Source organism: Octopus sinensis, linkage group LG15, assembly GCF_006345805.1.
Source record: "Octopus sinensis linkage group LG15, ASM634580v1, whole genome shotgun sequence".
NCBI lineage: Eukaryota > Metazoa > Mollusca > Cephalopoda > Octopoda > Octopodidae > Octopus > Octopus sinensis.
In genome coordinates, this window is record NC_043011.1 from 38,124,029 (window position 1) to 38,134,772 (window position 10,744).

General features: G+C 36.9%; 1 long non-coding RNA gene across 1 annotated transcript in view; it reads right to left on the reverse strand.

Annotated features, from left to right (window-relative positions):
- Positions 1 to 10,744, reverse strand: part of LOC118766296 — an 82,059-nt gene that overhangs the window by 70,967 nt on the left and 348 nt on the right. The gene's annotated exons all lie outside the window — the stretch shown is intronic.

The following is a 10,744-nucleotide window of genomic DNA, read 5'->3' on the forward strand; positions in this document are numbered from 1 at the left end:
GCGGGCTTTTTACGAACTGCATGTCGGGTAATGAAAAGTATTTCGGAATAAGTTTAACAATTAAGGATAATCTCTTAATAAGGGATCTTAACAAGAAATTATCGGGTAGCTAGCGTGAAAACCTCATAATATATATATATATATATACGGAGACATTTAAGTGTCATAACTGTGTAGTATTTAAATGCAGCTGCATAATGTTTCCATTGAATAAGTCCACATTCAGTAATGAACCAAAAGACACTTATACGTTTCTGCCTTTCTTGATTGATATGGTATCATTGCTTCGTAGATTATTGATAACTTGAAGCATTTTCTGACTACAATTCTCTTTAGTTCTGTAATTATATCGGCTACTTCTGTGTTAATGATCGCTACTTCAGAACTAGCTCATTATTAGCATTGTAACGTATTTCGTACCGTCTTCGCTTATCTTGACGTTGTTTTTATTAAGTATCATTCGTGAGTTGTGCCTTTCAAGTAGTTGTGAGGCTGTGCTTAGAGAACGTTCGTGGGAATTTAGTGCGACGTTATCTATTTTGATTTACATGCTTGCTCTGAAATTGAGTAACGAGTTCGATAACTTGTGCGTTATTCTGGATACTCAGCACAGCAACTAAACCGCCTTTTCTTTCCTTAACTAGTTACAGATCCAAAGCTGCCACTAAAAGAATTATCTTAATAAGTTGACGAAAGAGAGCAAGCGAGAAAGCTCCGCACCGTAGTGAGACAAGCTCACAAGTGAGGAAGCAGTTATACCCATGTTTACCTGATTTCGAACAGTGATGCGTTGCATCTCAGTTCTCGTCAGGGAGTCTTACTGCACCTGAGGTACCGCTGCCCTAACCTCTGGGCCATTGCGCCTCTATATATATATATATATATATATATATATATATATATATATATATATATATATCACCGTGATCACCGTGACCGACCAGACCATCAGATGTTGCTACACATCACTGGTCACAATGTGTTTGCATTGTTTTAGCCTTCGAACGACGCCACCCCGCTGGCTAAGCGAGCAAGCCGACAGAAGAAAGAGTGAGAGAAAGAGTGGTGAAAGAGTATAGCAGGGATCACCACCTCCTGCCGGAGCCTCGTGGAGCTTTTAGGTGTTTTCGCTCAATAAACATACACAACGCCCGGTCTGAGAATCGAAACCGCGATCCTCCGACCGCGAGTCCGCTGCCCTAACCTCTGGGCCATTGCGCCTCTATATATAATATATATATATATATATATATATATATATATATATATATATATATATATATATATATATATATATATCTATATATATATATATATATATATATATATATATATATATATATATATATATATATATATATTATATAACGGGAAGCTTTATGAAAATAGACAAAAGACGGAGGCAGGTGGAAAACAAACGAACAATTGTATTAGTATAACGCTCAGGAAATATAAATAAAACAAGTCTTTAACGTTTCGAGCCTACGCTCTTCAACAGAAAGATACACAGAGAGAAAAAAAACACAGAAAGAAGGAGAGAAAAAAAATGCGTGCAGTGTGTGTGTGTGTGTGTGTGTGGAGGCACAATGACCCAGTAGTTAGGGCAGTGGACTCGCGGTCGTAGGATCGCGGTTTCGATTCACAGACTGGGCGTTGTGAGTGTTTATTGAGCAAAAACACCTAAGAGCTCCACGACTCTCCGACAGGGGCTGGTGCGATCCCTGCTGTACGCTTTCGCTACAACTTTCTCTCACTCTTTCTTCTGTTGGCCGGCTCACTTAGCCAGCAGAGTGGCGTCATTTGAAGGCTAAAACAATGCGAAGCGCATTGTGATCAGCGATGTGTAGTAACATCTGATAGCCTGGTCGGTCACGTGATCACGGTGATATATATATATATATATATATATATATATATATATATATAACATGGGGTGGAAATAGCACATAATTAAGTTTAAGACATTTCGGTTTGAGAGGGAATTTAATAAAAGTTTGTATAAATAAAAATATTAATATTTAAGGATTGGATTTATTTCATCCTATCAAATATTAGGAAAAATCATAAAAATTTGGAAAGTTTGCAGTAAAAACAATCTCTCTTCAGTCTGGTGGTCAAAAATATGCTTGGAATTTCTTCTTTGAAGTCTTGTTTAAATTTAGTTTGTTGTAGAGATCAAAGTGTTAGAGAGTGAGAGAAGGGGTGTCCATTGTCTAAAAGAAATCTTTGTGTGTTCCTGTCAAGGGAATGTCTAAAAATCACTTATTGAATGGGTTTTATGTCCACCTGTGTGTGTGAGGGTATGTGTGTGTGTGTATTGTGTTTAATGTCATTTCAATATGTTTTGGAAAATAACCAGCGATGAGATCATGAGTGTGTATGCTGTGAAGAATTTCTGTTGAAAATAGTTAGGATTTTTCTTTGGTTTAGTTGTATTCTTTTGAATGCCTCCACCTGTGTGCGTCTGTGATGTTTACTTTTGTATGTATGTGTGTATGTGTGTGTACAGAGTTATATGTGTGAATGTGTGTTTTCTTTTGTATGCATGTGTGTGTGTTTGTGATGTTTATAATGTACGTGAGTGTATGTGTTTTTGTGATGTTTTTTGTGTTTGTGTGTATGTTTGCGTGTGTGAATTTGTGTGTGTGTTTGTTTGTGTGTGTGTGTGTAGGTGTATGTTGGCATATATGTATGCTGAAAAAAGATTTAGTAGATGATAGGAAGTATTTTGTAAAAAATTATAATTATATGTATAAAATGGTAATACAGTGTATAAAACCTTCAAAATCAAGTTAAATCTCACCTATCTACGAACTCACGTGCAATTGTTGCCAAAATAATTACATATGTCACACGGGTAGATCGTTACGCAACAGAATGACGACCCATCGCCAACAGATCTCTAATCTTTTTTCAATTATGTATATGTATGTGTGTATCATGTACTCTTCCGTCGTTAGCCGACGTATCAGGGTTCGCCAATTTCTTGCCGAACGACCACATAAATGATTTGCTTAGAGTGATCAAGTGTTTGTAGACACATGTGCTTACTCCCTCAATCAAACTGACATTACCTGTACACGTGTACAGTATGGTACATATGAGATGATGAAATGGTTGTACAGCAACCTAAAATGAAGTGCTTTGCTCAAGAACACAACGCCACGTCTGGTCTCAGAATCGAACCAACGATCTCGCAGTCGCGAGAGCGACATCTTAACCAGTAAACCATGCGCCTTAACGTATATATATATATATATATATATATATATATATAGATATATATATATATATATATATAATTGATGACAGAAATGGAAGATTTAGTTAAATCTGTATTCTATTCAGCACCTTGATCATTTAAACCCATCCTACAGCTGTCCCAGTGGCGGCGCGTCGCTTAGTGGATAGGATGTCAGCATCATGATCGTAAGATTGTGGTTTCGATTCCTGGACCGGGCGATGCGTTGTGTTCTTGAGCAACACACTTCATTTCACGTTGCTCCAGTCCACTCAGCTGGCAAAAATGAGTAACGCTGCGACGGACTGGCATCCCGTCCAGCTGGGGGGAACACATACGCCATAGAAACGGGGAAACCGGGCTCATGAGCCTGGCTAGGCTTTAAAAGGACGCATTTGTTTTTACAGCTGTCTCAGAGGACGCATTTGTTTTTACAGCTGTCTCAATGCATACCCTGTCACTTCAGGTTCTTGGTGTAAAAAGTAATATCGCACTAGATATACCTTCTGTCAGTGTATCTACATACAATGAGCGAGAACAACATGTGAGGGAGAACTCTGTATATCTGAACCATGAACTGACTCAAACGTATATCGAAAACAACTGTGAGCCTATAATAAATACATAAATGCATATATGCCATTCGTTCTCTATATTTTATGTGCCACTCTGTAAAAATATAGCATTTTAACTGGGTAATGGAAGCATAGATGAACAAATTTGACGTGATGGACTTTGATATCGGATTACCTGGAGTACAAGATTGATGTCAAGACTTTTTTGTTAGCCTGGTGTAGTTTTATTTGTGGAGAGCTTAAGCAGTATTTCATTTCGATTACTAATACCTTATTAATCTTCATATATATATTAATATATATGTATGTAAGTATGTATGTATGTATCTATATATATATACATATATATATATATATATATATATATATTATATATATATATATATACATATATATATATATATATATATATATATATATATATATACATATATACATAGATAGATAGATAGATAGATGGATATATAAATAGATTGTGCTGTGTTCTTTCAGTGCATAGGTAAGTGCATTCATATATAACTGTGTGTGTGCGTGTATGTGTGTGTACGTGTATATACGGATATGTGTGTACATGTATGTATATATATATACATGCATACGTAAGAATGCATATATGCATGTATATATGTATGTATATATGTATGTATTCATGTATTTATTAGAGAGAGAGATAGCTAGATCTGCAACGAATTCAAAACAACTTTCCTTCGTATTCGCATATAATACCAACTAATTGATTTAGAATGAATTTACATATAATATATTGCATTCGATACGATTATGCATTGTCTTCCTCGATTAAGATAAGTCGATGAACGCTCTAAGTTTGACCTGTCAACCAACGTATGATTTGGCATTATTTAAACTGAGATTGAAGTTCCCAGAGTCATATCCTAAAGCTATATCTATAGCAAAGTTTACAATTTCAAATATTAATAAATTGCTTTGATGAATACATGGACATGACTTGGTAAGTTTGGAGTATAAGCGATTGAAATATTTCCATTAAATATCGGGTCTTCTTGAATCTACTCAGGAACGATCGGAGAGAGGGATGATTTATTTAGTTGATTGTTCTTGTAGAAATGGCAGTCAAATCTCCTTTACACTATATCTGTTCTTTTAGATAAGAACGTAGCCCAAGGTATACGAAAAGGCCTGATGTTCTCTATCAAAAATATCTTTGATCATGCATTTGGTCGACTAGGGGCTGGACTTAATTTTTATATGATTGTTGTCCCAAACCAAGCTTAAGTTAATTGAAGTGTAAGTAACCAAAAAGTATAAATAGATAAGGCCTACAAATTCAAAAGATAACACTTGACAGAAGGCTGCATAACCTCGACCGGGGAAAAACAAGATAAATGTAGCGAGTTCCAAAGTGCAGCAATTCGAGTAAAGAGGCTTTTGGAATGGAAAAAAATAACTAATTGGAACCTCAATATAGAAACGATATGCCTGGAAAGAGAAGGGATTGATGAATTTAAAGTTCTTGACAGGGGGCATTAAACTAGAAAGCTCATCAGAGCAATGACCAGGGAAATACTCATTTGATGATGGGCCAAAAAAAAACCGACCAAGTAGAAATAAGACCCTCTATGTTGAAAAAACTCGATCCTGAATCCGATCCAGCAAGTTAGTATGCTTGACCTGATTCAAAATCGACATTCGGTGGAGGAACCATCCCAAGGATGGTAATAATATTTAATGCAAAATCGAATGGAGGCATCATAGAGATACAGAGTACGCCCAGATGTCAAAAGCTTGCGAGTACGGGAGAGAGCCAATGTTCTCAGCAGCTAACGCGGCAATAAACTGAACATGTTTGTTCCAAGAGATTGTTTGGCCAAACACTGACATGCATGTCGGATTCTGTAACTTTCTGGAATAACTGAATAATAGTCAAGACATCATCGATTTTAAACTACACCACAGTAGAGATTCAGAATTGAGACAATGAGAACTAAATAAAAATAAATAAGGTTCCCCTACCCGCAAATTAACATCATCTAATAACATAACTAATTCTCGTTCAAATGATTTCAAAATGTATAAAAGCTAAATATATATTGGGTATGCCAGTTATAATGACAATGTGTTGTTTAAAGGGCCACGGTATCAACCCGACTCGACACCTTCCCACATGCCTAGAGTAAAAAATCACTGAAGTGCTGGAGAATGTTACACAAGAGAAGCTATAGCGTGTTTGGCAGGAGCCAGCCTCCCGACTTGACGTGTGTCGTGTCACTGTCGGAGAGCATATTGAATATTGGTGAAGTGTTGCAAAATCGGTTATAAAATCTACACCCCTGAGAATCTCTTGTTGAAATTTTGATAAATGTTCTATCGAAGCCTATATAATTTCATTTTGCCTCAGAAATATAGATATATAAAGTAAATAGACATGAAACCTATTAAATTTCGTTTCTGTTTGACAAATAGTTACTCAGATACTCACATTTCAAATGATGTCAGTTTCTTTGGGGAAACCCTACATATTTACTCTTTACTCTTTTACTTGTTTCAATCATGTGACTGTGGCCATGCTTCCGCCTTTAGACGAGCAAATCGACCCCAGGATGTATTCTTTGTAAGCCTAATATGTATTCTATTTTTCTTTTTTTTTTTTTATTGCCCACAAGGGGCTAAACATAGAAGGGACAAACAAGGACAGACAAAGGGATTAATTCGATTACATCGACCCCAGTGCATAACTGTTACTTAGTTTATCGACCCAGAAGGGATGACAGTCAAAGTCGACCTCGGCGGAATTTGAACTCAGAACGTAAAGACAGACGAAACACTGCTAAGCATCTCGCCCCACGTGCTAACATTTCTTATTTCTTTATTGCTCACAAGGGGCTAAACATAGAGGGGACAAACAAAAACAGACAAAGGGATTAAGTCGATTAGATCGACACCAGTGCGTAACTGGTACTTAATTTATCGACCCCGAAAGGATGAAAGGCAAAGTCGACCTAGGCGGAGTTTGAACTCAGAATGTAGCGGCAGACGAAATACGGCTACGCATTTCGCCCGGCGTGCAAACATTTCTGCCAGCTCGCCGCCTTAGCAATTAATAAATATTACTTTAAGGATAATAGTAATTTTAATTGCACTCTATTTCTGTATATCATGTATAATTTAACGCTAAAAAGAAAGAAAAGATATGGCTTTTGAAATGAATTATTGTTTCGTACCTTACATAGATAATATCAAAATATATAGGCTGTAAATAAATTGTTCGGAAGAGCGTAAATCAACGAATTCTTGACACTTCCTAAAAGGCGAGAAAATGGTTTGTCATATAGCATCATATTTGTGAGAAAAAATAACATATATCAACGAAACTGCGATCGAAGAGGTACAGGAATCCCTCATTTAAAGTAGGTGAACAATAGCGGAAAATAAACGAGGAAGAACAATAGTAGTGACATACGTGCATTAAAAATTTGACGCCAGTTTTGTAAATAAATTTCAACTACAATTTTTACGATGAATATCGCTGATTTCTTGGACTTGGAATGTTTTTCTGTATTCGCTATTGTTCATTTTAACATTTCTGTCTACTTGCCATTATCAAAAATTTACAAATAGTTATTTATTAAGTTCATTAAAATATCATGGAATTATAGAATCACGAAATAAAGTCTGGTCACATAAGAACGATGAAAATATGTCTGAGTATATCGTAATACAAATTTAGTATATATAGTTTAGATTATCTTCACTTTGGCCACCCCTCTTTCTGTTTTCCCTCTCTCTCTCTCGCTCTCATTGTTTCTATCTGTGAATATATATATATATATATATATATATATACACATATATATGTATCTCTCAATATATATATATACATCAGTTTGTGTTGCAAAATTCCTGCTGTGAAGTCGTGTGTTAAAACAGATGTTGTATTTCGGGATGGTCATTTTTATCCCCTTTTTTTTTGCTAAATAAACACACGCATTATATATTTGTGTTTCACTCGTTTATTGTTGTTCTTATTTATTTTTTTAAACTCATGTCCATTGTCAGGAAATCTTTTGTCACACATCTATTACCTCTTCAGGGGCACTTTTCGTTTTCGTGTGCGTTCTTGCTCCACTTACTACATTCTGTTCTTCTAAGATGTGTATCCTTATGTGTGCATGCGTGTGCGCCTGTGTTAGTGTGTGCATGTGTGAATGTGTGTATGTGTGTGTATACTTGTGTGTGTGACATTGTTCTCAGCAGCAGTAAAGCCTTCCCTCAGCTTTCTCCTCTCACCGCATTGTTCTGCTGCTGCCCTAAGACCCGGAAAATTTGGTACAGTTCCTGTATCCCTCTGTTTTTGTGTTCGCCAACGGTGTTGCCATCGTGGTAGCTGTTATTGTTGTTGTTTCTGCAATCGTTATCACCGCCGCTGCTGCTGTCGTTGTAATTCGTGTCGTTGATATTGTTGTAGCTGCCCGTGAAACTTCTTGTGTGTGTATTTGTGTGTAATGGTTTGCTTTGTATGTTCTTTTGTATTCATGCTCTTTATATAGATTTATTTATATATTCATTTTACCTATCCCTATTTCTTATAGTTATCACAGGCATGTGACAAATATATATATTTATCTATTTGTATATTATTTATTCATTTATTTATATATATATATATATATTTCTTGTGTGTACCACAGGTAAATGCATATATGTCTATTGTGTGTGTATTACCCTGTATGTATCTGCGTATCATTTACGATTTATTTCCTCTCTCTTCTCTTTCCATCAGTCTTCAATCATGTGGTGTGACGGTGGGTGTTACTGTTAATTTCGTGTTTTATATTGAGGCTCGGTCTGTCTACTGCTATGTGCGTAGCCTCTGTCAACTGTCTAAGTGTCGTGTCATTTCTATGCGTCAATATTACTTTAACCTCTATATTATTAATCGAGCCTCCATGTTCTGCCTGAGCATGTTTGTAGAGCACTGACAAGCTTTTCGCTTCTTTGAGCTCTCACAAATGTTCACCTATGCGCTCTCCTATGCTGCTCTCCGATGTAGGCAGATGTTATGTTTGTGCACCGTCCTTCAGTACAACGTAAGCTATACACTACATTCCTAAACTTATAGTTAACCCGTTGTTCCATCCTACAAACAACACAATTGTACTCCGTACAGGGGTCTTATCAAAGGGATAGATACTACAGATCAGGGATCTTATAGGAGCATCAGGCCTCTCTACTACATTAATCCGTAGATTAGCTTTAATGTTTTTCTATAAAGGTATACTAGTTCGCCGAGAAGGGTAGCATCGACGAACATGACGTTCTGTTAATTTTTGTTGTCATACCAAGTGTTGGCCTTATTTCTCTTATCACTGGTCCTTTCTGCCCTGTTCCAGGTTTTACTCCTGTACAGCGGGCAGATCCCCTTAGCATCTCTCTCTATGATGGCTTTGTACTTAGTCCTGGCTCCTTTGTACACACTCTAATCATGTCCCTTTGATTGTAGCGAGAGAACTACATGCGGTGGATGAAGTATTGTACGTGTCTTTCCAATTCCACAGGGTCGCACATGCGAGACGTATTCCTCATCATTCTCACCAAGTTAGCTATAAGAATGTTGAACTGGGTGTTATCCACAACTGCTGCGTTCTTGTGAGCAAGGTACTTAGAGGCTACGGGTTTAGCATAATGAGAGCGAAGGATCTGGAACTTACCGTTCTTTGTTTCCAACAAGAGTTCTATCCCTAAAACGAGTATTCTATAGTTTGGGTGTTTACTAGGGCGGTCTATCATTAGCTCAATGCTCTGGTGGATGCAGTTAGTTATTTGCAGGATGTTCTCCATAATGTTAGCTTCTAGATCATCACTATTATCTTGCAGCTGTGCTTTGGCTACTATACTGATATCTTCCATATAGCAGGAGTACACAAGGTTAGGTTTATGGAGTTTTCTGCTAATTAATCTTCTACCCCACCATACTATAAATAGGTTAGCCACATCACCAGCGATACAGACACTGATGGTTTCACCTTCCTCTTGGGCGTATATTTTGCTATTAAGCTTAAATATATAGCCCTTCAGTGTGGTCTTGGTAGTCACACCCACTGCATGTGCGACCATCTTTTTAACCTGATCGTTGTTTTCCGGAGCCCGTATAGTTTGGTCATCCGTTCCATCTCTCTTTATGGGTCTTCTTGCCAATAGAAGTTATGACAGGTGAGGGTCTACTTCTTATCGATCTAGTGGGGTGGAAACAAGTAAGGTCATATTTATCTAAGTAATTATTGTGAGGAGGTGGTCAGAGAGAGAGCCATGTGGAGTTTCGTAGTGTTGACACAAAAGAGTTTGGCCACCTTCTGATATATATATATATATATGTGTGTGTGTGTGTGTGTGTGTATTTCAGCAGCATCTGCGCGAAGCAGTAGCTCGGAGTCAGCAAACATTATGTTAGTTAGAATATGTTTATGCCATACTTGTACTTCTAATGAGGAAAGTCATTGCAGTTACCATCTATCAGATCTCCAGATGCAGTGTTTCTGGTTCTTTCGGCTCTTTAGCCTTCCTCGGTTAGACATATTGAAGTGAGATAATGCTGAGCAAACATAAAACCGTAGCTCTAATTAAAAATCAGTCAACAACGTTGAGTGAGGCGTGCTACTGGATTGCCCTGGCGGGAGAAATTGAGCTCTAACAACACCAAAGTGTATTTCGTGTAAGCTAACTTTAAGTTACTGTAAATATGTTTCTGACATATTTCAACTTCTAAAGATAAACTCAATACAGTTACTGTATGGTAAAAGGTATAAAAACACCATATCTGAAGAGTGTTGACCTCTCTAGGATGCAATACGCAGAGTTTCTGGCACATTAATCTTTTATGTAATTTTAGTAAAAATATCTGTTAAAATGAGATGTCTGTGTTACTTTCACTTTTGCGTAATTTAGAAGACAA